The sequence below is a fragment of the Brienomyrus brachyistius genome, chromosome 2 (genome assembly GCF_023856365.1).
Source record: "Brienomyrus brachyistius isolate T26 chromosome 2, BBRACH_0.4, whole genome shotgun sequence".
In the NCBI taxonomy this organism is placed as follows: domain Eukaryota; kingdom Metazoa; phylum Chordata; class Actinopteri; order Osteoglossiformes; family Mormyridae; genus Brienomyrus; species Brienomyrus brachyistius.
The window spans coordinates 40,309,457-40,334,485 of NC_064534.1; the positions used below are offsets into that span (position 1 = coordinate 40,309,457).

The 25,029-nt window shown below is 45.8% G+C and overlaps 15 non-coding genes across 15 annotated transcripts; all 15 read left to right on the plus strand.

Moving 5' to 3' along the window:
• The first annotated feature begins 909 nt into the window (after positions 1–909).
• On the plus strand, positions 910–1,028 carry LOC125734772 (5S ribosomal RNA). Its single transcript, XR_007394075.1, has one exon. It is a non-coding gene; the product is annotated as a 5S ribosomal RNA (ribosomal RNA).
• Positions 1,029–2,108: 1,080 nt separating this feature from the next.
• LOC125735746 (5S ribosomal RNA) lies at positions 2,109–2,227 on the plus strand. Its single transcript, XR_007395037.1, has one exon. It is a non-coding gene; the product is annotated as a 5S ribosomal RNA (ribosomal RNA).
• A 1,079-nt stretch (positions 2,228–3,306) lies between these two features.
• Positions 3,307–3,425, plus strand: LOC125732501 (5S ribosomal RNA). Its single transcript, XR_007391880.1, has one exon. It is a non-coding gene; the product is annotated as a 5S ribosomal RNA (ribosomal RNA).
• Positions 3,426–4,502: 1,077 nt separating this feature from the next.
• LOC125732890 (5S ribosomal RNA) lies at positions 4,503–4,621 on the plus strand. The gene has a single exon (XR_007392254.1). It is a non-coding gene; the product is annotated as a 5S ribosomal RNA (ribosomal RNA).
• A 1,078-nt stretch (positions 4,622–5,699) lies between these two features.
• On the plus strand, positions 5,700–5,818 carry LOC125735492 (5S ribosomal RNA). The gene has a single exon (XR_007394787.1). It is a non-coding gene; the product is annotated as a 5S ribosomal RNA (ribosomal RNA).
• A 1,080-nt stretch (positions 5,819–6,898) lies between these two features.
• Positions 6,899–7,017, plus strand: LOC125734649 (5S ribosomal RNA). The gene has a single exon (XR_007393952.1). It is a non-coding gene; the product is annotated as a 5S ribosomal RNA (ribosomal RNA).
• Positions 7,018–8,107: 1,090 nt separating this feature from the next.
• LOC125733035 (5S ribosomal RNA) lies at positions 8,108–8,226 on the plus strand. The gene has a single exon (XR_007392393.1). It is a non-coding gene; the product is annotated as a 5S ribosomal RNA (ribosomal RNA).
• Positions 8,227–11,596: 3,370 nt separating this feature from the next.
• LOC125734429 (5S ribosomal RNA) lies at positions 11,597–11,715 on the plus strand. The gene has a single exon (XR_007393741.1). It is a non-coding gene; the product is annotated as a 5S ribosomal RNA (ribosomal RNA).
• A 1,075-nt stretch (positions 11,716–12,790) lies between these two features.
• On the plus strand, positions 12,791–12,909 carry LOC125734558 (5S ribosomal RNA). Its single transcript, XR_007393866.1, has one exon. It is a non-coding gene; the product is annotated as a 5S ribosomal RNA (ribosomal RNA).
• Positions 12,910–13,988: 1,079 nt separating this feature from the next.
• LOC125735166 (5S ribosomal RNA) lies at positions 13,989–14,107 on the plus strand. Its single transcript, XR_007394466.1, has one exon. It is a non-coding gene; the product is annotated as a 5S ribosomal RNA (ribosomal RNA).
• A 1,079-nt stretch (positions 14,108–15,186) lies between these two features.
• On the plus strand, positions 15,187–15,305 carry LOC125736080 (5S ribosomal RNA). The gene has a single exon (XR_007395363.1). It is a non-coding gene; the product is annotated as a 5S ribosomal RNA (ribosomal RNA).
• Positions 15,306–16,382: 1,077 nt separating this feature from the next.
• Positions 16,383–16,501, plus strand: LOC125733757 (5S ribosomal RNA). Its single transcript, XR_007393094.1, has one exon. It is a non-coding gene; the product is annotated as a 5S ribosomal RNA (ribosomal RNA).
• A 1,079-nt stretch (positions 16,502–17,580) lies between these two features.
• LOC125732405 (5S ribosomal RNA) lies at positions 17,581–17,699 on the plus strand. Its single transcript, XR_007391786.1, has one exon. It is a non-coding gene; the product is annotated as a 5S ribosomal RNA (ribosomal RNA).
• Positions 17,700–23,514: 5,815 nt separating this feature from the next.
• Positions 23,515–23,633, plus strand: LOC125735066 (5S ribosomal RNA). Its single transcript, XR_007394365.1, has one exon. It is a non-coding gene; the product is annotated as a 5S ribosomal RNA (ribosomal RNA).
• A 1,080-nt stretch (positions 23,634–24,713) lies between these two features.
• On the plus strand, positions 24,714–24,832 carry LOC125732502 (5S ribosomal RNA). The gene has a single exon (XR_007391881.1). It is a non-coding gene; the product is annotated as a 5S ribosomal RNA (ribosomal RNA).
• The last annotated feature ends 197 nt before the right edge of the window (positions 24,833–25,029 follow it).

A 25,029-nucleotide genomic window follows, 5' to 3' on the forward strand; every position in this document is an offset into this window, starting at 1 on the left:
TAAGCTCTTCGTGCCTTTATTCCACCAGGGCGCGATCTTCTCACAAACTTGAAGACTGTCACTCCCCATTCACGTTTTACAACTTATTGTTAATGATAAAGAGACAGCTTTTTACACACAGTTTTAAACAAAGTACTGATATTATTCCTCTTCAACTGACCGCTTTGTTTTCTATGCAAAAACCACTTCGCCACAGAAGACTCGATATTATTGGCATAGCAAGTTCTGCTCTTCTCCTTTCAAAACTTGCTAAAAGCTGTATTTAAAAGAACAGATTGGCCGGGGTAATTCACACCCTTCAATGCCAGCTTAATGTTTAGGTTAGTGGGAATCACAGAGGAATTAGGGATGGAAACTTCTTTGCTGGTGGTAGAAGCGGTCTGGTGAATTTTTAGAGAGAAGAGGCCGTCGATGTTTGAATGTAGAAAATTGTTCTGGCTGCAGCCTGCAGTATGGACTTGTTGGTGTGTGTAGCTCCCAGTGTTCTGACAGCGCGATGTTTTGGGGAAGCATGTGATTCAGCAGCTACCAGTGGGCTTCGTGCGGCGGAGATTTTGTGGCTGTTAGCGGAGTTGATAACAGAGGGTCGTTAAGAGAAGCCTGCATGCAGTAGGCAAAGGAGTAATGTTTGCCGGCGGGGGACGTGTGGCGATTAACCTGTGCGGTAGTGAAAAGGAGTTAAAAAGAAGGAAGTGTGCGGATGCGGAAAGAATGGAATAATTGTGGTAGGCTGCCGGCTGAGTAGTTTGGTGAATGTTTGGTGTGGGTCCGGCGCTGCCGATTGGATGGTGGGGCTGCAGTGTGAGTCAGATAAAAAAAAAAAAAAAAACCAGGAGTAGGATCCAATGGGACCAACTGGCATGTATAGAGGCGTGTAATGCAAAAGGGCTGTTTTTGGTAGCATCTCTCGCTTACGGCCATACCACCCTGAACACGCCCGATCTCGTCTGATCTCGGAAGCCAAGCAGGGTAGGGTCTAGTTAGTACTTGGATGGGAGACCACCTGGGAATACCAGGTGCTGTAAGCTTTTCTCACTTTTACTTTATACAGGGGGCGCTCCACTTCACGATTAATTTAAATCTATCACTCCCCTTACATTTTACTATTTTATATATATCTATATATTTTTCTCTCATTCATAAAGGCAGCTTTTACACACCGTTTTACTCTAAATACTTCCTGGTAATTCTAGGTGCTGTAAGCTGTTCGTGCCTTTATTCCACCAGGGCGCGATCTTCTCACAAACTTGAAGACTGTCACTCCCCATTCACGTTTTACAACTTATTGTTAATGATAAAGAGACAGCTTTTTACACACAGTTTTAAACAAAGTACTGATATTATTCCTCTTCAACTGACCGCTTTGTTTTCTATGCAAAAACCACTTCGCCACAGAAGACTCGATATTATTGGCATAGCAAGTTCTGCTCTTCTCCTTTCAAAACTTGCTAAAAGCTGTATTTAAAAGAACAGATTGGCCGGGGTAATTCACACCCTTCAATGCCAGCTTAATGTTTAGGTTAGTGGGAATCACAGAGGAATTAGGGATGGAAACTTCTTTGCTGGTGGTAGAAGCGGTCTGGTGAATTTTTAGAGAGAAGAGGCCGTCGATGTTTGAATGTAGAAAATTGTTCTGGCTGCAGCCTGCAGTATGGACTTGTTGGTGTGTGTAGCTCCCAGTGTTCTGACAGCGCGACGTTTTGGGGAAGCATGTGATTCAGCAGCTACCAGTGGGCTTCGTGCGGCGGAGATTTTGTGGCTGTTAGCGGAGTTGATAACAGAGGGTCGTTAAGAGAAGCCTGCATGCAGTAGGCAAAGGAGTAATGTTTGCCGGCGGGGGACGTGCGGCGATTAACCTGTGCGGTAGTGAAAAGGAGTTAAAAAGAAGGAAGTGTGCGGATGCGGAAAGAATGGAATAATTGTGGTAGGCTGCCGGCTGAGTAGTTTGGTGAATGTTTGGTGTGGGTCCGGCGCTGCCGATTGGATGGTGGGGCTGCAGTGTGAGTCAGATAAAAAAAAAAAAAAAAACCAGGAGTAGGATCCAATGGGACCAACTGGCATGTATAGAGGCGTGTAATGCAAAAGGGCTGTTTTTGGTAGCATCTCTCGCTTACGGCCATACCACCCTGAACACGCCCGATCTCGTCTGATCTCGGAAGCCAAGCAGGGTAGGGTCTGGTTAGTACTTGGATGGGAGACCACCTGGCAATACCAGGTGCTGTAAGCTTTTCTCACTTTTACTTTATACAGGGGGCGCTCCACTTCACGATTAATTTAAATCTATCACTCCCCTTCCATTTTACTATTTTATTTATATATTTTTATTTTCTCTCTTTCATAAAGGCAGCTTTTACACACCGTTTTACTCTAAATACTGCCTGGTAATTCTAGGTGCTGTAAGCTCTTCGTGCCTTTATTCCACCAGGGCGCGATCTTCTCACAAACTTGAAGACTGTCACTCCCCATTCACGTTTTACAACTTATTGTTAATGATAAAGAGACAGCTTTTTACACACAGTTTTAAACAAAGTACTGATATTATTCCTCTTCAACTGACCGCTTTGTTTTCTATGCAAAAACCACTTCGCCACAGAAGACTCGATATTATTGGCATAGCAAGTTCTGCTCTTCTCCTTTCAAAACTTGCTAAAAGCTGTATTTAAAAGAACAGATTGGCCGGGGTAATTCACACCCTTCAATGCCAGCTTAATGTTTAGGTTAGTGGGAATCACAGAGGAATTAGGGATGGAAACTTCGTTGCTGGTGGTAGAAGCGGTCTGGTGAATTTTTAGAGAGAAGAGGCCGTCGATGTTTGAATGTAGAAAATTGTTCTGGCTGCAGCCTGCAGTATGGACTTGTTGGTGTGTGTAGCTCCCAGTGTTCTGACAGCGCGACGTTTTGGGGAAGCATGTGATTCAGCAGCTACCAGTGGGCTTCGTGCGGCGGAGATTTTGTGGCTGTTAGCGGAGTTGATAACAGAGGGTCGTTAAGAGAAGCCTGCATGCAGTAGGCAAAGGAGTAATGTTTGCCGGCGGGGGACGTGCGGCGATTAACCTGTGCGGTAGTGAAGAGGAGTTAAAAAGAAGGAAGTGTGCAGATGCGGAAAGAATGGAATAATTGTGGTAGGCTGCCGGCTGAGTAGTTTGGTGAATGTTTGGTGTGGGTCCGGCGCTGCCGATTGGATGGTGGGGCTGCAGTGTGAGTCAGATAAAAAAAAAAAAAAAAAACAGGAGTAGGATCCAATGGGACCAACTGGCATGTATAGAGGCGTGTAATGCAAAAGGGCTGTTTTTGGTCGCGTCTCTCGCTTATGGCCATACCACCCTGAACACGCCCGATCTCGTCTGATCTCGGAAGCTAAGCAGGGTAGGGTCTGGTTAGTACTTGGATGGGAGACCACCTGGGAATACCAGGTGCTGTAAGCTTTTCTCACTTTTACTTTATACAGGGGGCGCTCCACTTCACGATTAATTTAAATCTATCACTCCCCTTCCATTTTACTATTTTATATATATATTTTTATTTTCTCTCTTTCATAAAGGCAGCTTTTACACACCGTTTTACTCTAAATACTGCCTGGTAATTCTAGGTGCTGTAAGCTGTCCGTGCCTTTATTCCACCAGGGCGCGATCTTCTCACAAACTTGAAGACTGTCACTCCCCATTCACGTTTTACAACTTATTGTTAATGATAAAGAGACAGCTTTTTACACACAGTTTTAAACAAAGTACTGATATTATTCCTCTTCAACTGACCGCTTTGTTTTCTATGCAAAAACCACTTCGCCACAGAAGACTCGATATTATTGGCATAGCAAGTTCTGCTCTTCTCCTTTCAAAACTTGCTAAAAGCTGTATTTAAAAGAACAGATTGGCCGGGGTAATTCACACCCTTCAATGCCAGCTTAATGTTTAGGTTAGTGGGAATCACAGAGGAATTAGGGATGGAAACTTCTTTGCTGGTGGTAGAAGCGGTCTGGTGAATTTTTAGAGAGAAGAGGCCGTCGATGTTTGAATGTAGAAAATTGTTCTGGCTGCAGCCTGCAGTATGGACTTGTTGGTGTGTGTAGCTCCCAGTGTTCTGACAGCGCGACGTTTTGGGGAAGCATGTGATTCAGCAGCTACCAGTGGGCTTCGTGCGGCGGAGATTTTGTGGCTGTTAGCGGAGTTGATAACAGAGGGTCGTTAAGAGAAGCCTGCATGCAGTAGGCAAAGGAGTAATGTTTGCCGGCGGGGGACGTGCGGCGATTAACCTGTGCGGTAGTGAAAAGGAGTTAAAAAGAAGGAAGTGTGCGGATGCGGAAAGAATGGAATAATTGTGGTAGGCTGCCGGCTGAGTAGTTTGGTGACTGTTTGGTGTGGGTCCGGCGCTGCCGATTGGATGGTGGGGCTGCAGTGTGAGTCAGAAAAAAAAAAAAAAAGAACATTAGTAGGATCCAATGGGACCAACTGGCATGTATAGAGGCGTGTAATGCAAAAGGGCTCTTTTTGATAGCATTTCTCGCTTACGGCCATACCACCCTGAACACGCCCGATCTCGTCTGATCTCGGAAGCCAAGCAGGGTAGGGTCTGGTTAGTACTTGGATGGGAGACCTCCTGGGAATACCAGGTGCTGTAAGCTTTTCTCACTTTTACTTTATACAGGGGGCGCTCCACTTCACGATTAATTTAAATCTATCACTCCCCTTCCATTTTACTATTTTATATATATATTTTTATTTTCTCTCTTTCATAAAGGCAGCTTTTACACACCGTTTTACTCTAAATACTGCCTGGTAATTCTAGGTGCTGTAAGCTCTTCGTGCCTTTATTCCACCAGGGCGCGATCTTCTCACAAACTTGAAGACTGTCACTCCCCATTCACGTTTTACAACTTATTGTTAATGATAAAGAGACAGCTTTTTACACACAGTTTTAAAGAAAGTACTGATATTATTCCTCTTCAACTGACCGCTTTGTTTTCTATGCAAAAACCACTTCGCCACAGAAGACTCGATATTATTGGCATAGCAAGTTCTGCTCTTCTCCTTTCAAAACTTGCTAAAAGCTGTATTTAAAAGAACAGATTGGCCGGGGTAATTCACACCCTTCAATGCCAGCTTAATGTTTAGGTTAGTGGGAATCACAGAGGAATTAGGGATGGAAACTTCTTTGCTGGTGGTAGAAGCGGTCTGGTGAATTTTTAGAGAGAAGAGGCCGTCGATGTTTGAATGTAGAAAATAGTTCTGGCTGCAGCCTGCAGTATGGACTTGTTGGTGTGTGTAGCTCCCAGTGTTCTGACAGCGCAACGTTTTGGGGAAGCATGTGATTCAGCAGCTACCAGTGGGCTTGGTGCGGCGGAGATTTTGTGGCTGTTAGCGGAGTTGATAACAGAGGGTCGTTAAGAGAAGCCTGCATGCAGTAGGCAAAGGAGTAATGTTTGCCGGCGGGGGACGTGCGGCGATTAACCTGTGCGGTAGTGAAAAGGAGTTAAAAAGAAGGAAGTGTGCGGATGCGGAAAGAATGGAATAATTGTGGTAGGCTGCCGGCTGAGTAGTTTGGTGAATGTTTGGTGTGGGTCCGGCGCTGCCGATTGGATGGTGGTGCTGCAGTGTGAGTCAGATAAAAAAAAAAAAAAAACCAGGAGTATGATCCAATGGGACTAACTGGCATGTATAGACGCGTGTAATGCAAAAGGGCTGTTTTTGGTCATGTCTCTCGCTTATGGCCATACCACCCTGAACACGCCCGATCTCATCCGATCTCGGAAGCCAAGCAGGGTAGGGTCTGGTTAGTACTTGGATGGGAGACCTCCTGCGAATACCAGGTGCTCTAAGCTTTTCTCACTTTTACTTTATACAGGGGGCGCTCCACTTCACGATTAATTTAAATCTATCACTCCCCTTCCATTTTACTATTTTATATATATATATATATATTTTTCTCTCATTCATAAAGGCAGCTTTTACACACCATTTTACTTTAAATACTTCCTGGTAATTCTAGGTGCTGTAAGCTGTTCGTGCCTTTATTCCACCAGGGCGCGATCTTCTCACAAACTTGAAGACTGTCACTCCCCATTCACGTTTTACAACTTATTGTTAATGATAAAGAGACAGCTTTTTACACACAGTTTTAAACAAAGTACTGATATTATTCCTCTTCAACTGACCGCTTTGTTTTCTATGCAAAAACCACTTCGCCACAGAAGACTCGATATTATTGGCATAGCAAGTTCTGCTCTTCTCCTTTCAAAACTTGCTAAAAGCTGTATTTAAAAGAACAGATTGGCCGGGGTAATTCACACCCTTCAATGCCAGCTTAATGTTTAGGTTAGTGGGAATCACAGAGGAATTAGGGATGGAAACTTCTTTGCTGGTGGTAGAAGCGGTCTGGTGAATTTTTAGAGAGAAGAGGCCGTCAATGTTTGAATGTAGAAAATTGTTCTGGCTGCAGCCTGCAGTATGGACTTGTTGGTGTGTGTAGCTCCCAGTGTTCTGACAGCGCGATGTTTTGGGGAAGCATCTGATTCAGCAGCTACCAGTGGGCTTCGTGCGGCGGAGATTTTGTGGCTGTTAGCGGAGTTGATAACAGAGGGTCGTTAATAGAAGCCTGCATGCAGTAGACAAAGGAGTAATGTTTGCCGGCGGGGGACGTGCAGCGATTAACCTGTGCAGTAGTGAAAAGGAGTTAAAAAGAAGGAAGTGTGCGGATGCGGAAAGAATGGAATAATTGTGGTAGGCTGCCGGCTGAGTAGTTTGGTGAATGTTTGGTGTGGGTCCGGCGCTGCCGATTGGATGGTGGGGCTGCAGTGTGAGTCAGATAAAAAAAAAAAAAGAACATTAGTAGTATCCAATGGGACCAACTGGCATGTATAGAGGCGTGTAATGCAAAAGGGCTGTTTTTGGTAGCTTCTCTCGCTTACGGCCATACCACCCTGAACACGCCCGATCTCGTCTGATCTCGGAAGCTAAGCAGGGTTGGGTCTGGTTAGTACTTGGATGGGAGACCACCTGGGAATACCAGGTGCTGTAAGCTTTTCTCACTTTTACTTTATACAGGGGGCGCTCCACTTCACGATTAATTTAAATCTATCACTCCCCTTCCATTTTACTATTTTATATATATATATATATATATATATTTTTTTTTTCTCTCATTCATAAAGGCAGCTTTTAGAAACCGTTTTACTCTAAATACTTCCTGGTAATTCTAGGTGCTGTAAGCTGTTCGTGCCTTTATTCCACCAGGGCGCGATCTTCTCACAAACTTGAAGACTGTCACTCCCCATTCACGTTTTACAACTTATTGTTAATGATAAAGAGACAGCTTTTTACAAACAGTTTTAAACAAAGTACTGATATTATTCCTCTTCAACTGACCGCTTTGTTTTCTATGCAAAAACCACTTCGCCACAGAAGACTCGATATTATTGGCATAGCAAGTTCTGCTCTTCTCCTTTCAAAACTTGCTAAAAGCTGTATTTAAAAGAACAGATTGGCCGGGGTAATTCACACACTTCAATGCCAGCTTAATGTTTAGGTTAATGGGAATCACAGAGGAATTAGGGATGGAAACTTCTTTGCTGGTGGTAGAAGCGGTCTGGTGAATTTTTAGAGAGAAGAGGCCGTCGATGTTTGAATGTAGAAAATTGTTCTGGCTGCAGCCTGCAGTATGGACTTGTTGGTGTGTGTAGCTCCCAGTGTTCTGACAGCGCGATGTTTTGGGGAAGCATCTGATTCAGCAGCTACCAGTGGGCTTCGTGCGGCGGAGATTTTGTGGCTGTTAGCGGAGTTGATAACAGAGGGTCGTTAAGAGAAGCCTGCATGCAGTAGGCAAAGGAGTAATGTTTGCCGGCGGGGGACGTGCGGCGATTAACCTGTGCGGTAGTGAAAAGGAGTTAAAAAGAAGGAAGTGTGCGGATGCGGAAAGAATGGAATAATTGTGGTAGGCTGCCGGCTGAGTAGTTTGGTGAATGTTTGGTGTGGGTCCGGCGCTGCCGATTGGATGGTGGTGCTGCAGTGTGAGTCAGATAAAAAAAAAAAAAACCAGGAGTATGATCCAATGGGACTAACTGGCATGTATAGAGGCGTGTAATGCAAAAGGGCTGTTTTTGGTCACGTCTCTCGCTTATGGCCATACCACCCTGAACACGCCCGATCTCATCTGATCTCGGAAGCCAAGCAGGGTAGGGTCTGGTTAGTACTTGGATGGGAGACCTCCTGGGAATACCAGGTGCTGTAAGCTTTTCTCACTTTTACTTTATACAGGGGGCGCTCCACTTCACGATTAATTTAAATCTATCACTCCCCTTCCATTTTACTATTTTATATATATATATATTTTTCTCTCATTCATAAAGGCAGCTTTTACACACCATTTTACTTTAAATACTTCCTGGTAATTCTCGGTGCTGTAAGCTGTTCGTGCCTTTATTCCACCAGGGCGCGATCTTCTCACAAACTTGAAGACTGTCACTCCCCATTCACGTTTTACAACTTATTGTTAATGATAAAGAGACAGCTTTTTACACACAGTTTTAAACAAAGTACTGATATTATTCCTCTTCAACTGACCGCTTTGTTTTCTATGCAAAAACCACTTCGCCACAGAAGACTCGATATTATTGGCATAGCAAGTTCTGCTCTTCTCCTTTCAAAACTTGCTAAAAGCTGTATTTAAAAGAACAGATTGGCCGGGGTAATTCACACCCTTCAATGCCAGCTTAATGTTTAGGTTAGTGGGAATCACAGAGGAATTAGGGATGGAAACTTCTTTGCTGGTGGTAGAAGCGGTCTGGTGAATTTTTAGAGAGAAGAGGCCGTCGATGTTTGAATGTAGAAAATTGTTCTAGCTGCAGCCTGCAGTATGGACTTGTTGGTGTGTGTAGCTCCCAGTGTTCTGACAGCGCGACGTTTTGGGGAAGCATGTGATTCAGCAGCTACCAGTGGGCTTCGTGCGGCGGAGATTTTGTGGCTGTTAGCGGAGTTGATAACAGAGGGTCGTTAAGAGAAGCCTGCATGCAGTAGGCAAAGGAGTAATGTTTGCCGGCGGGGGACGTGCGGCGATTAACCTGTGCGGTAGTGAAAAGGAGTTAAAAAGAAGGAAGTGTGCGGATGCTGTCACGGGACGTGGTGCGTGAGCGCGGAGGAGAGCGGCGAAGGTGCGGAAGGAGGAAGCAGGCAGGCAGGATACGGGACGAACGGGGTTTAATTGGGAATACGAGGATCTCACGCACACAAACATCCATGAACATCAATGACAGACAAAGCAAACTGGGGAGACCAGGACTTAAATACACGGAACAAGGCAGCAGGAAACAAGACATGACTGGGCAGGATCAGGAAATCACACGTGGGTAATTAGGGGGCGTGGCACACACGAGGAGCGGACGAGCCGGCCATGACAGAACCCCCCCCCCAAAGGCGCGCTACACCGGGCGCGCCAAGGAAGGGGGCGACGGACGGGACGAGGCAGAACAGGACCTGGAAAACAAGAACAGAATTAACGCACGACGGGGAACAGGACCGAAGCACAAAACAAGGCAAGAGACAGAACATAGGACAGGAGCAGACAAAGGGCCGGGAAAGCGGAGAGACAGATCAGAAAGGGAGACACAGAGGGAACAGGCGGGACAAAAGGACCGGGAGTGAACGGAGGGAAGCCAGAGGGAGAAGGAGGAACACAAGGAGCGAAGGGACGAGGGACAAAGGCGGAAGGAGGAGAAAAGACAGGCGGGACAGAGACGGGAAAGAAGGGAGAGAAGGAGGGGGAAGGAAGGGGAGCCCGAGGGAGCCCCAGCGGGCGACGGGCGGCAGCCGGAGGGGCCGCAGGCGGCCGGGAGGCCGGAGCCGGAGGGGATCGAGAAGGGGCAGAGGAGACAGGGCGAGGGACCCGCGGAGGGGCCAGGGAGGGAGCAGGAGGGAGCACCAGGGAAGGGGACGAGGGAGCTGGAAGGGGCCAGGGCGATTGCACGGAGGAGGGGGGAGCCGCAGCAGGCGGCGATGTCCGGGGGAGGGCCGGAGGTAGGGGCCCCGCAGGCGACCGACCAGGACCCGGAGAGGGGAGCGAGGCAGGGCGACGAGGCACCGGAGAGGGACCCGCAGGCGACAGCCGACCCGGAGGGCCAGGACCCGCAGGCGCCAACCGAGCCCCAGCGCAGGCGAGGCAGGGCGAGCCAGGGGGCAGGGCGGGCGGGACCCCAGCCCTGCGTCTGTGTCCCCTCCCTTTACGGGACACAGACATGACCCCAGGTCGGGGTCGAGTTCGCCGGGGCGAGGGAGAAACTGTCACAGGGGGAGAAGGGACAGGAGCGCGGTCAGGAGCTGCAGATGGCTGCAGTGGGGGCGCCTGGACAGGAACAGGAGCGCGGTCCGGAACAGGAGCGCGGTCAGGAACAGGAGCTGGCTGCAGTGGGGGCGCCTGCCCGGGAGCTGCAGCAGGCGGCTGCAGAGGGGGCGCCTCTGCAGGAACTGGAGCGCGGTCAGGAACAGGAGGTGGCTGCAGTGGGGGCGCCGGCCCGGGAGCGGGGTCCGCCGGCAATGGCGGCTGCACGGGAGCGGGGTCCGCCGGCAATGGCGGCTGCACGGGAGCGGGGTCCGCCGGCAATGGCGGCTGCGCGGGAGCGCAAGCCGCAGGTGGAGGAAGCTGCGCAGATCTACCGGACAGCGGCGATGGCTGCTCCGGCTGCGCAGGTTGCAGAGGCTGGCGCTGCGCTGATAGCGCAGGCAGAACTGGCACGTCCTGGGAGGGGGAGACGGGCGCGGTCCTCTTCGGGACCCGGGGTATCGAGTCCCTTACGGCCCTAATACCTCCCCAATTAGCCAGGTATTCGGGCCGGTGATTATACCGGTACAGGGGCGGTAGTTCATCCGGAGCGAACGGCTCCAGCTCGGGATACGAGAAAGGAATGTCCTCCTCGTCGCTGCTGGAAGCCCCGACTCTCACCATGAAGTGGACTCCCCTATGGAACGGGTCAGGGACGGAGCCCTGGACGAGCCCCTCTCTCTCGTCCTCAGCGAAAGACCAGGAGTCGGCGAGGGAGCATGTGCCCAGTCGGATGGGCTCAGGCAGGGGCTTCCTTCTCCTCTGCTTCCTCCTTTTCTTCTGGTCCGTCATTCTGTCACGGGACGTGGTGCGCGAGCGCGGAGGAGAGCGGCGAAGGTGCGGAAGGAGGAAGCAGGCAGGCAGGATACAGGACGAACGGGGTTTAATTGGGAATACGAGGATCTCACGCACACAAACATCCATGAACATCAATGACAGACAAAGCAAACTGGGGAGACCAGGACTTAAATACACGGAACAAGGCAGCAGGAAACAAGACACGACTGGGCAGGATCAGGAAATCACACGTGGGTAATTAGGGGGCGTGGCACACACGAGGAGCGGACGAGCCGGGCATGACAGATGCGGAAAGAATGGAATAATTGTGGTAGGCTGCCGGCTGAGTAGTTTGGTAAATGTTTGGTGTGGGTCCGGCGCTGCCGATTGGATGGTGGGGCTGCAGTGTGAGTCAGATAAAAAAAAAAAAAAGAACATTAGTAGGATCCAATGGGACCAACTGGCATGTATAGAGGCGTGTAATGCAAAAGGGCTGTTTTTGGTAGCATCTCTCGCTTATGGCCATACCACCCTGAACGCGCCCGATCTCGTCTGATCTCGGAAGCTAAGCAGGGTAGGGTGTGGTTAGTACTTGGATGGGAGACCTCCTGGGAATACCAGGTGCTGTAAGCTTTTCTCACTTTTACTTTATACAGGGGGCGCTCCACTTCACGATTAATTTAAATCTATCACTCCCCTTCCATTTTACTATTTTATATATATATATATATTTCTCTCATTCATAAAGGCAGCTTTTACACACCGTTTTACTATAAATACTTCCTGGTAATTCTAGGTGCTGTAAGCTGTTCGTGCCTTTATTCCACCAGGCCGCGATCTTCTCACAAACTTGAAGACTGTCACTCCCCATTCACGTTTTACAACTTATTGTTAATGATAAAGAGACAGCTTTTTACAGACAGTTTTAAACAAAGTACTGATATTATTCCTCTTCAACTGACCGCTTTGTTTTCTATGCAAAAACCACTTCGCCACAGAAGACTCGATATTATTGGCATAGCAAGTTCTGCTCTTCTCCTTTCAAAACTTGCTAAAAGCTGTATTTAAAAGAACAGATTGGCCGGGGTAATTCACACCCTTCAATGCCAGCTTAATGTTTAGGTTAGTGGGAATCACAGAGGAATTAGGGATGGAAACTTCTTTGCTGGTGGTAGAAGCGGTCTGGTGAATTTTTAGAGAGAAGAGGCCGTCGATGTTTGAATGTAGAAAATTGTTCTGGCTGCAGCCTGCAGTATGGACTTGTTGGTGTGTGTAGCTCCCAGTGTTCTGACAGCGCGACGTTTTGGGGAAGCATGTGATTCAGCAGCTACCAGTGGGCTTCGTGCGGCGGAGATTTTGTGGCTGTTAGCGGAGTTGATAACAGAGGGTCGTTAAGAGAAGCCTGCATGCAGTAGGCAAAGGAGTAATGTTTGCCGGCGGGGGACGTGCGGCGATTAACCTGTGCGGTAGTGAAAAGGAGTTAAAAAGAAGGAAGTGTGCGGATGCGGAAAGAATGGAATAATTGTGGTAGGCTGCCGGCTGAGTAGTTTGGTGAATGTTTGGTGTGGGTCCGGCGCTGCCGATTGGATGGTGGGGCTGCAGTGTGAGTCAGATAAAAAAAAAAAAGAACATTAGTAGTATCCAATGGGACCAACTGGCATGTATAGAGGCGTGTAATGCAAAAGGGCTGTTTTTGGTAGCATCTCTCGCTTACGGCCATACCACCCTGAACACGCCTGATCTCGTCTGATCTTGGAAGCTAAGCAGGGTAGGGTCTGGTTAGTACTTGGATGGGAGACCACCTGGGAATACCAGGTGCTGTAAGCTTTTCTCACTTTTACTTTATACAGGGGGCGCTCCACTTCACGATTAATTTAAATCTATCACTCCCCTTCCATTTTACTATTTTATATATATATTTTTTTTTTTCTCTCATTCATAAAGGCAGCTTTTAGAAACCGTTTTACTCTAAATACTTCCTGGTAATTCTAGGTGCTGTAAGCTGTTCGTGCCTTGATTCCACCAGGGCGCGATCTTCTCACAAACTTGAAGACTGTCACTCCCCATTCACGTTTTACAACTTATTGTTAATGATAAAGAGACAGCTTTTTACACACAGTTTTAAACAAAGTACTGATATTATTCCTCTTCAACTGACCGCTTTGTTTTCTATGCAAAAACCACTTCGCCACAGAAGACTCGATATTATTGGCATAGCAAGTTCTGCTCTTCTCCTTTCAAAACTTGCTAAAAGCTGTATTTAAAAGAACAGATTGGCCGGGGTAATTCACACCCTTCAATGCCAGCTTAATGTTTAGGTTAGTGGGAATCACAGAGGAATTAGGGATGGAAACTTCTTTGCTGGTGGTAGAAGCGGTCTGGTGAATTTTTAGAGAGAAGAGGCCGTCGATGTTTGAATGTAGAAAATAGTTCTGGCTGCAGCCTGCAGTATGGACTTGTTGGTGTGTGTAGCTCCCAGTGTTCTGACAGCGCGACGTTTTGGGGAAGCATGTGATTCAGCAGCTACCAGTGGGCTTCGTGCGGCGGAGATTTTGTGGCTGTTAGCGGAGTTGATAACAGAGGGTCGTTAAGAGAAGCCTGCATGCAGTAGGCAAAGGAGTAATGTTTGCCGGCGGGGGACGTGCGGCGATTAACCTGTGCGGTAGTGAAAAGGAGTTAAAAAGAAGGAAGTGTGCAGATGCGGAAAGAATGGAATAATTGTGGTAGGCTGCCGGCTGAGTAGTTTGGTGAATGTTTGGTGTGGATCCGGCGCTGCCGATTGGATGGTGGGGCTGCAGTGTGAGTCAGATAAAAAAAAAAATAAAACCAGGAGTAGGATCCAATGGGACTAACTGGCATGTATAGACGCGTGTAATGCAAAAGGGCTGTTTTTGGTAGCATCTCTCGCTTATGGCCATACCACCCTGAACACGCCCGATCTTGTCTGATCTCGGAAGCCAAGCAGGGTAGGGTCTGGTTAGTACTTGGATGGGAGACCTCCTGGGAATACCAGGTGCTATAAGCCTTTCTCACTTTTACTTTATACAGGGGGCGCTCCACTTCACGATTAATTTAAATCTATCACTCCCCTTCCATTTTACTATTTTATATATATATATTTTTTTTTTCTCTCATTCCTAAAGGCAGCTTTTAGAAACCGTTTTACTCTAAATACTTCCTGGTAATTCTAGGTGCTGTAAGCTGTTCGTGCCTTTATTCCACCAGGGAGCGATCTTCTCACAAACTTGAAGACTGTCACTCCCCATTCACGTTTTACAACTTATTGTTAATGATAAAGAGACAGCTTTTTACACACAGTTTTAAACAAAGTACTGATATTATTCCTCTTCAACTGACCGCTTTGTTTTCTATGCAAAAACCACTTCGCCACAGAAGACTCGATATTATTGGCATGGCAAGTTCTGCTCTTCTCCTTTCAAAACTTGCTAAAAGCTGTATTTAAAAGAACAGATTGGCCGGGGTAATTCACACCCTTCAATGCCAGCTTAATGTTTAGGTTAGTGGGAATCACAGAGGAATTAGGGATGGAAACTTCTTTGCTGGTGGTAGAAGCGGTCTGGTGAATTTTTAGAGAGAAGAGGCCGTCGATGTTTGAATGTAGAAAATTGTTCTGGCTGCAGCCTGCAGTATGGACTTGTTGGTGTGTGTAGCTCCCAGTGTTCTGACAGCGCGACGTTTTGGGGAAGCATGTGATTCAGCAGCTACCAGTGGGCTTCGTGCGGCGGAGATTTTGTGGCTGTTAGCGGAGTTGATAACAGAGGATCGTTAAGAGAAGCCTACATGCAGTAGGCAAAGGAGTAATGTTTGCTGGCGGGGGACGTGCGGCGATTAACCTGTGCGGTAGTGAAAAGGAGTTAAAAAGAAGGAAGTGTGCGGATGCGGAAAGAATGGAATAATTGTGGTAGGCTGCCGGCTGAGTAGTTTGGTGAATGTTTGGTGTGGGTCCGGCGCTGCCGATTGGATGGTGGGGCTGCAGTGTGAGTCAGATAAAAAAAAAAAAAAACCAGGAGTAGGATCCAATGGGACTAACTGGCATGTATAGACGCGTGTAATGCAAAAGGGCTGTTTTTGGTAGCATCTCTAGCTTACGGCCATACCACCCTGAACAGGCCTGATCTCGTCTGATCTCGGAAGCCAAGCAGGGTAGGGTCTGGTTAGTACTTGGATGGGAGACCTCCTGGGAATACCAGGTGCTGTAAGCCTTTCTCACTTTTACTTTATACAGGGGGCGCTCCACTTCACGATTAATTTAAATCTATCACTCCCCTTCCATTTTACTATTTTATATATATATATATATTTCTCTCATTCATAAAGGCAGCTTTTACACACCGTTTTACTATAAATACTTCCTGGTAATTCTAGGTGCTGTAAGCTGTTCGTGCCTTTATTCCACCAGGGCGCGATCTTCTCACAAACTTGAAGACTGTCACTCCCCATTCACGTTTTACAACTTATTGTTAATGATAAAGAGACAGCTTTTTACACACAGTTTTAAACAAAGTACTAATATAATTCCTCTTCAACTCCCTGCTTTGTTTTCTATGCAAAAACTACTTCGCCACAGAAGACTCGATATTATTGGCATAGCAAGTTCTGCTCTTCTACTTAAAAAACTTGCTAAAAGCTGTATTTAAAAGAACAGATTGGCCGGGGTAATTCACACCCTTCAATGCCAGCTTAATGTTTAGGTTAGTGGGAATCACAGAGGAATTAGGGATGGAAACTTCTTTGCTGGTGGTAGAAGCGGTCTGGTGAATTTTTAGAGAGAAGAGGCCGTCGATGTTTGAATGTAGAAAATTGTTCTGGCTGCAGCCTGCAGTATGGACTTGTTGGTGTGTGTAGCACCCAGTGTTCTGACAGCGCGACGTTTTGGGGAAGCATGTGATTCAGCAGCTACCAGTGGGCTTCGTGCGGCGGAGATTTTGTGGCTGTTAGCGGAGTTGATAACAGAGGGTCGTTAAGAGAAGCCTGCATGCAGTAGGCAAAGGAGTAATGTTTGCCGGCGGGGGACGTGCGGCGATTAACCTGTGCGGTAGTGAAAAGGAGTTAAAAAGAAGGAAGTGTGCGGATGCGGAAAGAATGGAATAATTGTGGTAGGCTGCCGGCTGAGTAGTTTGGTGAATGTTTGGTGTGGGTCCGGCGCTGCCGATTGGATGGTGGGGCTGCAGTGTGAGTCAGATAAAAAAAAAAAAAAAACCAGGAGTAGGATCCAATGGGACTAACTGGCATGTATAGACGCGTCTAATGCAAAAGGGCTGTTTTTGGTAGCATCTCTCGCTTACGGCCATACCACCCTGAACACGCCTGATCTCGTCTGATCTCGGAAGCCAAGCAGGGTAGGGTCTGGTTAGTACTTGGATGGGAGACCTCCTGGGAATACCAGGTGCTGTAAGCCTTTCTCACTTTTACTTTATACAGGGGGCGCTCCACTTCACGATTAATTTAAATCTATCACTCCCCTTCCATTTTACTATTTTATATATATATATTTTTTTTTCTCTCATTCATAAAGGCAGCTTTTAGAAACCGTTTTACTCTAAATACTTCCTGGTAATTCTAGGTGCTGTAAGCTGTTCGTGCCTTTATTCCACCAGGGCGCGATCTTCTCACAAACTTGAAGACTGTCACTCCCCATTCACGTTTTACAACTTATTGTTAATGATAAAGAGACAGCTTTTTACACACAGTTTTAAACAAAGTACTAATATAATTCCTCTTCAACTCCCCGCTTTGTTTTCTATGCAAAAACCACTTCGCCACAGAAGACTCGATATTATTGGCATAGCAAGTTCTGCTCTTCTCCTTTCAAAACTTGCTAAAAGCTGTATTTAAAAGAACAGATTGGCCGGGGTAATTCACACCCTTCAATGCCAGCTTAATGTTTAGGTTAGTGGGAATCACAGAGGAATTAAGGATGGAAACTTCTTTGCTGGTGGTAGAAGCGGTCTGGTGAATTTTTAGAGAGAAGAGGCCGTCGATGTTTGAATGTAGAAAATTGTTCTGCTTGCAGCCTGCAGTATGGACTTGTTGGTGTGTGTAGCTCCCAGTGTTCTGACAGCGCGACGTTTTGGGGAAGCATGTGATTCAGCAGCTACCAGTGGGCTTCGTGCGGTGGAGATTTTGTGGCTGTTAGCGGAGTTGATAACAGAGGGTCGTTAAGAGAAGCCTGCATGCAGTAGGCAAAGGAGTAATGTTTGCCGGCGGGGGACGTGCGGCGATTAACCTGTGCGGTAGTGAAAAGGAGTTAAAAAGAAGGAAGTGTGCGGATGCGGAAAGAATGGAATAATTGTGGTAGGCTGCCGGCTGAGTAGTTTGGTGAATGTTTGGTGTGGGTCCGGCGCTGCCGATTGGATGGTGGGGCTGCAGTGTGAGTCAGATAAAAAAAAAAAAAAAACCAGGAGTAGGATCCAATGGGACTAACTGGCATGTATAGACGCGTGTAATGCAAAAGGGCTGTTTTTGGTAGCATCTCTCGCTTACGGCCATACCACCCTGAACACGCCCGATCTCGTCTGATCTCGGAAGCCAAGCAGGGTAGGGTCTGGTTAGTACTTGGATGGGAGACCTCCTGGGAATACCAGGTGCTGTAAGCCTTTCTCACTTTTACTTTATACAGGGGGCGCTCCACTTCACGATTAATTTAAATCTATCACTCCCCTTCCATTTTACTATTTTATATATATATATTTTTTTTTTCTCTCATTCATAAAGGCAGCTTTTAGAAACCGTTTTACTCTAAATACTTCCTGGTAATTCTAGGTGCTGTAAGCTGTTCGTGCCTTTATTCCACCAGGGCGCGATCTTCTCACAAACTTGAAGACTGTCACTCCCCATTCACGTTTTACAACTTATTGTTAATGATAAAGAGACAGCTTTTTACACACAGTTTTAAACAAAGTACTGATATTATTCCTCTTCAACTGACCGCTTTGTTTTCTATGCAAAAACCACTTCGCCACAGAAGACTCGATATTATTGGTGTTAGCAGAAATACATGCTACAGCAGTTATGGCGTGTAAAATGCTATACTAAACCGAATGTATACATCTTTTATGGAGGACTGACACACACACGTTAAACTCCTGTCTCTTTACCGTCAAGAAGAAAAAACTTTATTAACACTTTTACAACATCGGCTTAGCTCACAGCTGCCACCCATCGGTCATCAATACAAACTCTTTCACATATATACACTTCACAATTTGAGAGCACATTATTCATTTCTGTCAACATCCCCACTTGCTCTCACATTATCACCTTCAAAGAAAAATACAGTAGGTTCTATTTTCTCTTTACATCATATACACTCTCTTGTGTACATCTACTCTCCAAACATAAACTTTGCAAACTTAATCAACTTAAATGTTGTTGCAGGCTTTGTCATCACATCTGCTATCATTTGTTCAGTAGGGCAATAGATCAAACGTATTTTTCCATCATTCAATGATGACCTAACAAAATGGTATTTTATATCTACATGTTTGCATCTTTGTCTGCTTACCGGATTTTTCGCCAATGCAATCGCACCCTGATTATCTTCATATATCACAGGTGGTGCGTACTGATATCCATCAATACCTTCTAACAGCTGAACTAGGTACATGCATTCTTGTGTAGTTGCAGCTAAAGCCATATATTCTGCCTCACACGTAGACAGTGCCACAGTTGGTTGCTTTTTGGTTTTCCATGAAACCAAAGGACCGTTCACATTTAGGCTCACACAAAAACCTGTTGTGCTGCGTCTATCGGCTACATCGGCCGCCCAGTCCGCATCACTGTAAGCATAAATTCCCAGTTTGTCACTGTCACTTCTTCTGTAACACAACTCTTTTTCAGATGTGCCTTTTAGATATCTCAGTGTGTGTTTAACTGTACACCATTGCTCTTCTGTCGGTTCTGTAAAGTACTGAGACAGTTTACTAACAATAAAACTTAGATCTGGTCTTGTACATGTAGCTAGATAGATAAGGCTACCTACAACCTCTCTGTATTTCTTGACATGTTGCATCACTTCCGTATCACAATGGTAGCTCAAATTCTGTTCACAAGGAGTCATTCTTGGTTTACAATGTTGCATATCAAATCTTTCTAGAATTTTCTCCACATATCTCTTCTGCGACATTTTTACACATTCATGGTCTTGCTCAAAATCAATACCAAGAAAATGTTTCAGTCTGCCCATGTCTTTCATTTTAAATTTTCCAGTGAGCATTTCCTTCACAATCTTTAGTGCATTTTCGTCACTGGCAGCAATGATCAAGTCATCTACCCACACAACCATAATCACTTTCTCAGTTGTTGTTTCTTTAGTGTAAACACAATGATCCACCTGATTTTTTACAAATCCATTATCAATCAGAAATTCGTTTAACATTGTATTCCAGTTTCTTCCTGATTGTTTTAGACCATATAGTGATTTTTTCAGTTTACACACTAATTTCTTATTAGTTTTGCATTTGATCTCATAACCTTCTGGCTGTTCAATGTAGATCTCACAATCTATGGGTGCATGCAAGTAAGCAGTTTTCACATCCATCTGATGTAAGATCAGGTTATCCTGTACTGCTTTCTGCATTATTACCCTGATGCTAGTCATATTGGCAGTAGGAGAAAATGTTTCCTCATAGTCAATTCCCATTTTCTGATTGTATCCTTTGGCTACAAATCGTGCTTTGAATTTATCAGACCCATCAACATCTTTCTTAACTGCATATACCCATCTACCCCCCACTGCTTTCTTACCCTCAGGTAAGCTGGTTAAGGTAAATGTGTCATTATCTTTCAATGACTGCATTTCTTCATCCATTGCTTTACACCACTCTTTTGAGTTTGGTGAATTAACAGCTTCCCTAAATGAGAGGGGTACATTACATATAACTTTGTAACAGAAATCTATGTTAGTCAGAATTTGGTCATCATTCTCTTTTCCCAATACATAATCACTTAAATAAGCAGGTTTCTGTCTCACTCGAGAGGGGTATCGCCTGGGATTGTTATCGGTCTCATCTACCTGTGGTTGAGCCGCCTGTGGCTGTGTTTTCTCAGGAGCATTTACTGGAACCTGGTCTTGTGTATGCCCTGAACTCACACTGGTATTTTGTTTAGTCTTACTAACGCCGTTCAACATTTCCAAATCGTCATCAATGTCCGTCTGTGTTTCCCGCTCTACTTTAGTCTTGGTCATGAATTTCACCAATCTGTGTTTCTGTACCTTCCCATTTTGAGGATAGTAAACCATATAAGCTGGGCTATTTTTGTCATACCCAACAAAGATTCCTTTCTCACATTTTGGATCAAGCTTTCTTTTGTCCTGTTTATAGGCATAACACACTGACCCAAACTTCTGCATCCTAGAGAGATCAGGTCGCCTCCCTGTTAGTATTAAGTAAGGTGTCTGTCCTGTGCGTCTGTTATAGCATCTGTTTCTTATTACAGCTGCCGTCTGTACTGCATAGGTCCACAAATCTTTTGGCAATTCACTCTCTATCAACATGCACCGTGCCATATCAAACAATGTCCGCCAATTTCTCTCAGCAGTTCCATTCTGATGAGGCGAGTATGGAGCTGAGGTCTCATGTCTAATCCTATTTTTGCTGAGTAGAGTTTGGTAATTCCTTCCTGTGAACTCTGTACCGTTATCTGACCTAATGCGTTTAATTGTCCCATATGGGGCAGTATCTGCAAGAAATTTTTCTGTTGCAGACGTTGTGTCACTCTTATTTTTCAAAAAGTATACAAAAATCGTACTGGAGTAATCATCAGTGAATGACAATGCAAATCTGTACCCATCTCTAGACTCCGGCTCTATTGGACCAGCCAAATCGGTGTGCACTAACTCAAGAGCTGTTTTGGCCCTTACATCTGGCTCCCTGTTACGCGTCTGAGCAAATTTTCCCTGGATACACACCTCACAGGGTAGTACTGGTTTGTCTGGTGTACCTTTGATTGTCATACCATCAACAACTCCCTGTAATTTCTGAATGTCATCATAATTACAGTGCCCCAAAATCTCATGCCATGTCTGCAGGTCATGACAACTCTTACAATGATCAACACACTCATCATTCAGTGTTTGTAAATAGTACAGTCTGTTCTGTTCATTAATTAGGAATGTTGTACCATCTCTATGTTGAAGGATGTCTTTCCCTTGTTTGAAGATAATAGTTGCTCCATTGGCTGTGGCTGCTTTTACAGAAAAGATGTCCTGTGGGTATGTGGGGATGTACAACGCCTGTCTCAACGTCGTGGTCTGGCGTTGTCCTTTGCTGTCAATCAAGCTGAGCTCTGCATCACCCCTGCGCTCTGCCACCCCATTGCATCTTGTGCCATCGGCCAGCTCTATACAGTGTGTCTCAGCGTGGAAGCTATCGTCAAACTTCTTGAACTTCGTTATATCCGTGATGATATGTGAGGTTGCCCCCGTATCTACCATCAGACCAGTCAGCTTTATGTCGCGCCTCGGTTGGACCTCTGCGTTTCCCTCGCTCATACGGAATGCGTATTCCTTGCTACTCATCTCCTCTGAGACTTGTCTTGCATTGTCGCTTCGCTGTTTCCGTCTGCAGTTCGCGTCGCGGTGCGTGGAGTTTTTACACCGGCTGCACCACTGTTTGCGTCGACATGCTTTTGCCATGTGTCCTTTTATACCGCATCTGAAGCACACTATATCGGTACTCTCGGTTCCCCGATCACTCGTACTCACCGAAGCAGGTTTTGCACTCGGCTGTATCCGCGCTTTCATCACGTTGTCGTCAGACGTTGCAACGCGCATTTTCTCTGTGTCTTCATAACTCCGTAATCTGGTTTTAAATTCAGCAAAAGGAATCGGTACTTCGCTTTGCGTGATATGGATCGCGAATGGTTTAAATGATTCAGGCAGTCCCTTTAGAATCATTGCTACTAATAGTCCATCACTCAGTGTTTCACCAGCGTTTCTCAGTGCCGTGATGGCCGACTCTGCCCGTATGATGTAGTCGATCACACTTTCGCTGCTTAACTTTCGGAGTGAAGTTAGTTCAGTATACAGACTAATTACACGCGGCTTCCCTTTGCCTGCATAGTAGTCCCGCAGTATTTGTAACGCTTTTCGTCCATCGTCTGTTGCTTCTCGCATCACCAACGATAAACTCTTATCATCCAGGAATTGGATTAATTCAGCATATGCCTCCGCATTTTTCTGATCGTCCTCTTCCTCATCCTCGTCGTGGATGGGCCCTCTTAAAATGGTATCCTTCAGTCCTTGCAGCCGAAGATGGCCCAAAAATTTTGTCTCCCACAGTTCATAATTACGCTCATCTCCATTAAAGATTAGTCGGGACCAGCGACTACTTGACTCGGTTACCCGTCCGCTCATGGTTCTAGTATATCACGTAACGAAAACGCACTCGGTATGTTGCCACGGTTTTCTTAGCGAGAAAAATAATCGTTGAAAACCTTTTCATTTGCTCTGGGCCCATAACCTGTTAGCAGAAATACATGCTACAGCAGTTATGGCGTGTAAAATGCTATACTAAACCGAATGTATACATCTTTTATGGAGGACTGACACACACACGTTAAACTCCTGTCTCTTTACCGTCAAGAAGAAAAAACTTTATTAACACTTTTACAACATCGGCTTAGCTCACAGCTGCCACCCATCGGTCATCAATACAAACTCTTTCACATATATACACTTCACAATTTGAGAGCACATTATTCATTTCTGTCAACAATTGGCATAGCAAGTTCTGCTCTTCTCCTTTCAAAACTTGCTAAAAGCTGTATTTAAAAGAACAGATTGGCCGGGGTAATTCACACCCTTCAATGCCAGCTTAATGTTTAGGTTAGTGGGAATCACAGAGGAATTAGGGATGGAAACTTCTTTGCTGGTGGTAGAAGCGGTCTGGTGAATTTTTAGAGAGAAGAGGCCGTCGATGTTTGAATGTAGAAAATTGTTCTGGCTGCAGCCTGCAGTATGGACTTGTTGGTGTGTGTAGCTCCCAGTGTTCTGACAGCGCGACGTTTTGGGGAAGCATGTGATTCAGCAGCTACCAGTGGGCTTCGTGCGGCGGAGATTTTGTGGCTGTTAGCGGAGTTGATAACAGAGGGTCGTTAAGAGAAGCCTGCATGCAGTAGGCAAAGGAGTAATGTTTGCCGGCGGGGGACGTGCGGCGATTAACCTGTGCGGTAGTGAAAAGGAGTTAAAAAGAAGGAAGTGTGCGGATGCGGAAAGAATGGAATAATTGTGGTAGGCTGCTGGCTGAGTAGTTTGGTGAATGTTTGGTGTGGGTCCGGCGCTGCCGATTGGATGGTGGGGCTGCAGTGTGAGTCAGATAAAAAAAAAAAACCAGGAGTAGGATCCAATGGGACTATCTGGCATGTATAGACGCGTGTAATGCAAAAGGGCTGTTTTTGGTAGCATCTCTCGCTTACGGCCATACCACCCTGAACACGCCCGATCTCGTCTGATTTTGGAAGCTAAGCAGGGTAGGGTCTGGTTAGTACTTGGATGGGAGACCACCTGGGAATACCAGGTGCTGTAAGCTTTTCTCACTTTTACTTTATACAGGGGGCGCTCCACTTCACGATTAATTTAAATCTATCACTCCCATTCCATTTTACTATTTTATATATATATATATTTTTTTCTCTCATTCATAAAGGCAGCTTTTAGAAACCGTTTTACTCTAAATACTTCCTGGTAATTCTAGGTGCTGTAAGCTGTTCGTGCCTTTATTCCACCAGGGCGCGATCTTCGCACAAACTTGAAGACTGTCACTCCCCATTCACGTTTTACAACTTATTGTTAATGATAAAGAGACAGCTTTTTACACACAGTTTTAAACAAAGTACTGATATTATTCCTCTTCAACTGACCGCTTTGTTTTCTATGCAAAAACCACTTCGCCACAGAAGACTCGATATTATTGGCATAGCAAGTTCTGCTCTTCTCCTTTCAAAACTTGCTAAAAGCTGAATTTAAAAGAACAGATTGGCCGGGGTAATTCACACCCTTCAATGCCAGCTTAATGTTTAGGTTAGTGGGAATCACAGAGGAATTAGGGATGGAAACTTCTTTGCTGGTGGTAGAAGCGGTCTGGTGAATTTTTAGAGAGAAGAGGCCGTCGATGTTTGAATGTAGAAAATTGTTCTGGCTGCAGCCTGCAGTATGGACTTGTTGGTGTGTGTAGCTCCCAGTGTTCTGACAGCGCGACGTTTTGGGGAAGCATGTGATTCAGCAGCTACCAGTGGGCTTCGTGCGGCGGAGATTTTGTGGCTGTTAGCGGAGTTGATAACAGATGGTCGTTAAGAGAAGCCTGCATACAGTAGGCAAAGGAGTAATGTTTGCCGGCGGGAGACGTGCGGCGATTAACCTGTGCGGTAGTGAAAAGGAGTTAAAAAGAAGGAAGTGTGCGGATGCGGAAAGAATGGAATAATTGTGGTAGGCTGCCGGCTGAGTAGTTTGGTGAATGTTTGGTGTGGGTCCGGCGCTGCCGATTGGATGGTGGTGCTGCAGTGTGAGTCAGATAAAAAAAAAAAAAAAAACCAGGAGTAGGATCCAATGGGACTAACTGGCATGTATAGACGCGTGTAATGCAAAAGGGCTGTTTTTGGTCGCGTCTTTCGCTTATGGCCATACCACCCTGAACACGCCCGATCTCGTCTGATCTCGGAAGCTAAGCAGGGTAGGGTCTGGTTAGTACTTGGATGGGAGACCACCTGGGAATACCAGGTGCTGTAAGCTTTTCTCACTTTTACTTTATACAGGGGGCACTCCACTTCACGATTAATTTAAATCTATCACTCCCCTTCCGTTTTACTATTTTATATATATATAACTATATATTTTTTCTCTCATTCATAAAGGCAGCTTTTACACACCGTTTTACTCTAAATACTGCCTGGTAATTCTAGCTGCTGTAAGCTGTTCGTGCCTTTATT